This window comes from Dromiciops gliroides, chromosome 4 (genome assembly GCF_019393635.1).
Source record: "Dromiciops gliroides isolate mDroGli1 chromosome 4, mDroGli1.pri, whole genome shotgun sequence".
In the NCBI taxonomy this organism is placed as follows: Eukaryota; Metazoa; Chordata; class Mammalia; order Microbiotheria; family Microbiotheriidae; genus Dromiciops; species Dromiciops gliroides.
In genome coordinates, this window is record NC_057864.1 from 417,372,624 (window position 1) to 417,379,195 (window position 6,572).

Consider the following 6,572-nt stretch of genomic DNA (forward strand, 5'->3'; position numbering starts at 1 on the left):
TCACTGAGCTGAGGAGGCCGAGGAGGGTGAAGAAGCTGCCGGAGCGAAGGCACGCCCCTTCCGGCATCCGTCCGCTAGCGGCCCCGCCTCCTCGGGTACTTCCGGGTGGGGGGGTAAGAGCGGAGAAAGCCGACCCTCTCCGTGGGTACCGCGTCAGATGTTGGGAAAGAAATGAGTGCGGATCATCCCATCCTAGGGTCACCCCAAGCCCAGGCCGGCCCCGCCTCAATTCTCCCGGCTCTCTAATGAGCCTTGCTGGCGGAGGCAGCTGGAATCTGCAAGCCCGGGTTCAAAGGCTGACCCCGACCACTTTTAGCGTTGTGACTCCTCCCCCTCTCTCCTACATTTTGTATTTCTGTCAGCCCACAAAGCATTAAACACCTTTGAATCAGGCGCTGTGCTACCCTCCGGGGTTACCAAGGACCTACTGAAAACTATCTTGCATTCTAATGAGATAGAGAACAAGACTATACCCGGATGCAGAAATATAAAGCGAATATACACAAACTTGTTAAATACAAGCTAGTTTGGGAGGGAGGGCACTTAAGAGAGGTTATATGAGGCGGATGTAGATGTTCTATCCCCTCCCCACCCCCATTGAATGTAGGCTCCTAGATTGCAGGGACTGTTTTGTCTTTATTTCTGGTGCTTGGCGAAAGATTGCCTCAAATGCTTTTATAATTGAGGTGTGCTTCTTTTCTCCATTTAGAATGAAGGACCTGGACTAATATGATTTCTTAAAAGCCCAATTCAACTTTCAAATCCTTTAATGCATTTAATGGATTTGTTTTGCTTGGCTACTGAACGGTGGTTAAAAGTTTCAGAGAAATATTTCAGTTCGGTATAAGGGAAAAGTTCCTAACAATTAAGACTCTTCAAAAGTGGAATGGGATTATATTAAAAAGTATAAGATTGGGGGGGGGGGGGGGGCTGCAGCTAGGTGTCACAGTGGATAAAGCACTGGCCCTGGAATCAGGAGGACCTGAGTTCAAATCCGACCTCAGGCACTTAACATTTTCTAGCTGTGTGGACAAGTCACTTAACCCTCATTGCCCCGCAAAAAAAAAAAAAGTATAGGATCACAGATTTTCAGGTGGAAGGGACTTATTAGGTCCTTTGCAGATAAGGAAACTGAGGCTGAGACCGCTGGTGACTTGCCCTGGGTCACATATCTAATAAATGTCCGATGTGGGATTTGAACTAATATCTTCCTGACTCCCAAGTCCAATAGACCATATACTTCAAAATCTTCAAACTGGCTTATCAGGGGAGAGACATGGATAACAGTTATGTTTAGTTTGTCCAGGGTACTAGATCTTATGCCACATCTGTGATGAATTTCATTAATTTTTTTTTTTAGTAGGAGGAAATTTAATACAGTTAAATGTAAAAACACTTAGTTTTAAAAAAGTCAAGTACTAGCTGGAGGAGGTAGGCCTAAACAACAGTTTTAACGGACTGCAAAGTCAACATGCCAACAGAGTAGGACACTCTAAAGGCAGATGAATTTCATTTCTGCAGCGGTAAGTGGCAATACCAGAGTCTACTACTACATTCATTTAACTATTAGAATGCTAGATGTAAAATTCTTTTCAAAGGACCAATAAGTCAATATATTATTGAAGGAAATTTAACCATGAATATGGAATTTTTGCTATATGTGAAACCAAAACATAAAAGCCATTTGTGGCTAAATGGAGGAATTGTTCATATGTTTTCCTAAGAGAATTGACAGAATTAGTTTCATCCTATAGCCAAATGTGGCAAGAAACATTTCATGAGGTGCTTGGTTCTTCTTGCAAGCACCTTAAAAAGCCCAATATAAAGACTGTACAACTTATCTGCTAGGTATGTTGCCAAGGATGAGGTAGAGAAATTCTACAAAGAACTCAACAGGATCTTCCAAATGGAGAAGAACACTAAGCAATGAAAGGTTAAAGGGTTATAGATTACTCAGGAGTCTCATGCCTATATATTATGAATACTGTACTTAAAAGCACAACCAGAAAAGTCTAGATATAGTAAGAACTGATCACCAAAAAAAAAAAAAAGAAAGAAACCGATTATTTCTTGACAGGAAATCTGTGGTTACCAGTGAAGGAGACATCTCTGAATCAGTTGTCTGTGTGAATTCAAACAATCGACTTTAAAAATAAAAAATAAAAACCAAATTTTTAAAAAAGCATTAAGAAAAGAAGAAAGTGAGGGGCTTAGGACAGCAAGTGGTCAATTGTGAGAACTGAATAAATCATACTGGCTCCATCTTGTGTCTCAATTTTGGAGCTTGCTTGGTTCTCTTTCTATTCAGTTATGAGTCTAGTCCAATTTCTGTCCTGTGAGAAAACTTTATGTAGTTGTGGGAATTGGGAGAAAACCTTATTTTATTATTTGAACCTAACCCTGTGAGGCTGGGAAGTTGAACTATGCCTACCTACTGCTTAGAGACCCTTAACTGACCAGAAACTTAATCAACTCCAAAGACTCTTACAAGGAGTTTTCTCATAATTGTACATCTAAAGCAACCCATATGTCTTATCTGAAAATTAGCTCCATACTGATCAATCAGTAATTGTTTCCATGTTCCTTTGATTGTTCCCAGACAGTGGGACACCTCCTTTTCTGATTTCAAGGAATTGCACCTGCTCAGTCTCCCCCTCCCACACTGGAATATCCCTAATCTTTCCTCTAATTAAAAATCAGATTACTTATTGTTGTATCTTGGTTAATCATTTCCTTTTAGTTAATTGGGCTTTTTTAATGTATTGTATAAATGTATAAAAGTCTTTCTCCCCTTGTATTCAGGGTCCAGGCCTAAACTAAGGAAATCTAGAACTTGTTTGTTGGGCAGTTGCCATGCATTGCCTAATAAATGGATATTCTTGGAAGATCAAACCTTTGTTTCCTCAGTCATTTCATCTTTTCCCCACCACAGATACAATATACAATTACAACAGCTAGTAGTCTCCGCTGGAATGTAAGCTTATGAGCACATACAGTTTTTTTTTTTTTAATGTCTGCTAGTGACTTAACTTACACATAAATACTTCATAAATGTTCTGTTAAAACAGTTCCAATCTGACCTATTTTTTTTTTTTTTGCAGGGCAATGGGGGTTAAGTGACTTGCCCAGGGTCACACAGCTAGTAAGTGTCAAGTGTCTGAGGCCGGATTTGAACTCAGGTACTCCTGACTCCAGGGCCGGTGCTTTATCCACTGCGCCACCTAGCCGCCCCGAATCTGACCTACTTTTTTTTTTTTTTTTTTTGGGTTTTTTTTGCGGGGCAATGGGGGTTAAGTGACTTGCCCAGGGTCACACAGCTAGTTAAGTGTCAAGTGTCTGAGGCCGGATTTGAACTCAGGTACTCCTGAATCCAGGGCCGGTGCTTTATCCACTGCGCCACCTAGCTGCCCCCATCTGACCTACTTTTAATGGACTGAGAATTGAGCATAGTTTCATATTTTCAAATGGCTATATAATTCTTACAAGAAATCCCATTCTCTCATTTCATTGTAGTGTAGAGTTGACCTTGGGCTCTCTATGGCCATAGCTCTGACAGGTCCTACTAAGCTACCCAGTGATGATACAGTATTAGCTAAGTTTGGAGAGGCTCTTCACTATCTTGGCCTCATGGTGATGAATTTTTTAGCCATAGAAACTTTGGAAGGCTATCTACTGAATCACAGAGGGCTGTACCCTGAATCAAAGAGCGTTAGTTACCTGTCCCAAGGAAATTTTAAGTATTTGAAGAGGGGTAGCTAGGTGGCACAGTGGATAAGAGCACCAGCCCTGGAGTCAGGAGGACCTGAGTTCAAATCTGGCCTCAGACACTTAACACTAGCTGTGTGACCCTGGGCAAGTCACTTAACCCCAATTGCCTCACTAAATATATATATATATATATATATTTGAAGCATCGCAAGGAAACCCTGTCCTAGACAAGGGAGATAGAAAGACAAAATTGAAACAGGTATAATGCCTTAGGTAGGGACTGATGAGGTCAAAGAAGTGGGAGATAGGGTGTTTTAGGAATGTTTCAGGGAAAGAATATCTTTCCTGCACTGCAAATATCTTCATGCACAGTTCAGGCTACAACTGCTTAAAACCCAGATACTCCCTATAGGATTTTAGGCTCCCACAATCTGAATCCATCTTCTCTTTCCAACCTCATTTCATACGAACCAAATGGAACTCTAGTATCCGTCCCCTACTTGTCCTGCACTTTACTGCCTACCACAATTCACTTAAGCCATCCATCACCCCTTCCTTGAGAAGCATTCTCTTCTATCTTCTGTAGAAATATTTATTTGTTCAAGGCCCAGCTCAGGTACTACCTTTTCCACAGAGCTCTTCTTGATCCTATCTCAACTGAAAGACTCTCTCTTGAAATTTTCCAGTTTGTCCAAATCTCTCCTTTGTCCTTATTCCCAACCCTATTAAAATACAGCCTCCTTGAAAATAGGGACTCTTTCAATTTTCTATTTGTAGTCCCAGTACTTTAGCACAATGTTTGCCACATAGTAAGTGCATAAGCAATGCTTTTTTTCATTCACTCTTCACATTCTGCCTTGTATAATCTTTATTTGTGGACTCGTAATAGTCCCCTTGGATGCCCCCAACATACACACCAACACACACATGCACACACAGAGAGGATATACCCTATGGCCATGACCCTATAAATATATACATACATGGCCACTGAATCCCCCACAGAGGCTGTTGGAAAGTGCTACTCAGTTACCATTATTAGAGGATATCAGCTTATACTTCACAAAAAAGGAGTGAGGCCCTCCTCAGTTCCATACTATGGATCACCTTGGAATCAATCCCCATCTTTCCTCCTCTGCTCCAGCCTCAGAGGATGAGGTAGGTCTTTGTTGCCAACGCATAGACCTCTACTTGTACCTCTGACCCCATCCCCTACTGCCTCCTTCCATGGCTGCCTCCTTGCATTACCTTTTTCACTTTAATTTTTAATTTCTTTCTGAATTGGTAGATAACCTTTTCTGTTGCAAACATGCCCAAATCTCCATCATTAAAAAGCCTTCACTTGACCTAACTTCCTTAAAGCTATCATCTTATGTCTTCTACCTTTAATAACCAAACTTCTAGAAGAAGCTGTCTGTGGTGGTGCCTCCACTTTGACCCCCCCCCCAACTTTTCAAACCCTGAAAATAAGGTTTTTCTCTCTACCACTTGAAACGGCTTTTTTCTAAGCAAGGATCTCTTTATTGCTAAACTCAATATCCAGCAGTCCCCTTAGCCCTACTCACTTTTAAAAAAAATTTTTTTTCCTACTCTCACTTTTTAGATTTTGTTCCTTCCCTAGGTTTGTGAAGCACTTCTGTCTTGGTTTTTTCCTTTGCTATTGGGCAGACTCTTCCTAATTTTCTCTATAGAATGACCATTTTTCCTTCTCCATCTCCATGCCCTTTGCATGAATGTAATATGGGCAATGTCATAGGTCTTCTCTCTTCTCTTCCCTCTTCATTGTCTTAGTGATCTTACCAGCTCCTGGGGATTCAACAGTCATCTTGAAAAATAAAACTCATTATCTTCCCCTCCCTCTCACATACCTTTTTCTACTTCAGCCAAGGATATCACAATCCTTTTCACAACCTGGGAGTTGTCCTCAGTAATTCACTCACTTCCCCAACCATATACAATCAACTGCCAAACATTGGTTCTATCTCCATAACATTTTTGTATCCATACTTCTCTCCATTCACTGCCTTAGTGAATGCTTTTAACACCCAATAGCCTGGATTGTTCTTGTTGCGTTCAGCCTCCCCTCTCCAATTCATCCTTCACATTGCTGTCAGATTGATATTCATAAGGTATGATGATCAGGTCACTTGCTCAAGAAGCTTCAATGGTTCTCCATTGCCTCTTGGATAAAATACAAACTCATGGCATGTTCTTTCCAATCTGGCACCAAGCTGATTACAAAATGATCCCACCTCCCACACTCTTCAGTTCAGCCAAATGAACCAATTTGTTCTTCATACACCACATTACCCATGTGATTATTGTCTCCTACCATGCCTGTAAAAATTAAAAAAAATTTTTTTTAAAGGATCAGCCCCCCACCCCCAGCAGGATGTGAGGGACTAAAGTTTCACATTATTATTTGTATCTGTGGCACCTTAGCACAACCTGGCAACATAGTAGTCAATAACTGCTGCTTGGCTGAGTGAAAGCAATGTCTTCTAATATCTCTACATGTAGTCTAACCCTTTCATAATTGAAACTGACATGTGGATTTAAGGTTGGCAAAGTACTTTTTCTCACAACCATGCTATAAGGCAGTTATTCCAAATATGTGTCATCTTCCTTTAACAAATGAGAAAACTGAGATTTGCCTGTGTTCACACAGCTGATAAAGAGTAAGATTCAAGCCCAATTCTCCTGCCTCTAAGTTTAGCATTTTTTTCACTTTGACATAATACTTCTTATGTTTAATTTAAGCACGTCATTGCTGCTGTAGGCAACAAATATGGAATTAGAAGTTTTTATGACTAATGGGTTTTTTTTTTTGTTTTTCAGTGAGGCAATTGGGGTTAAGTGACTTG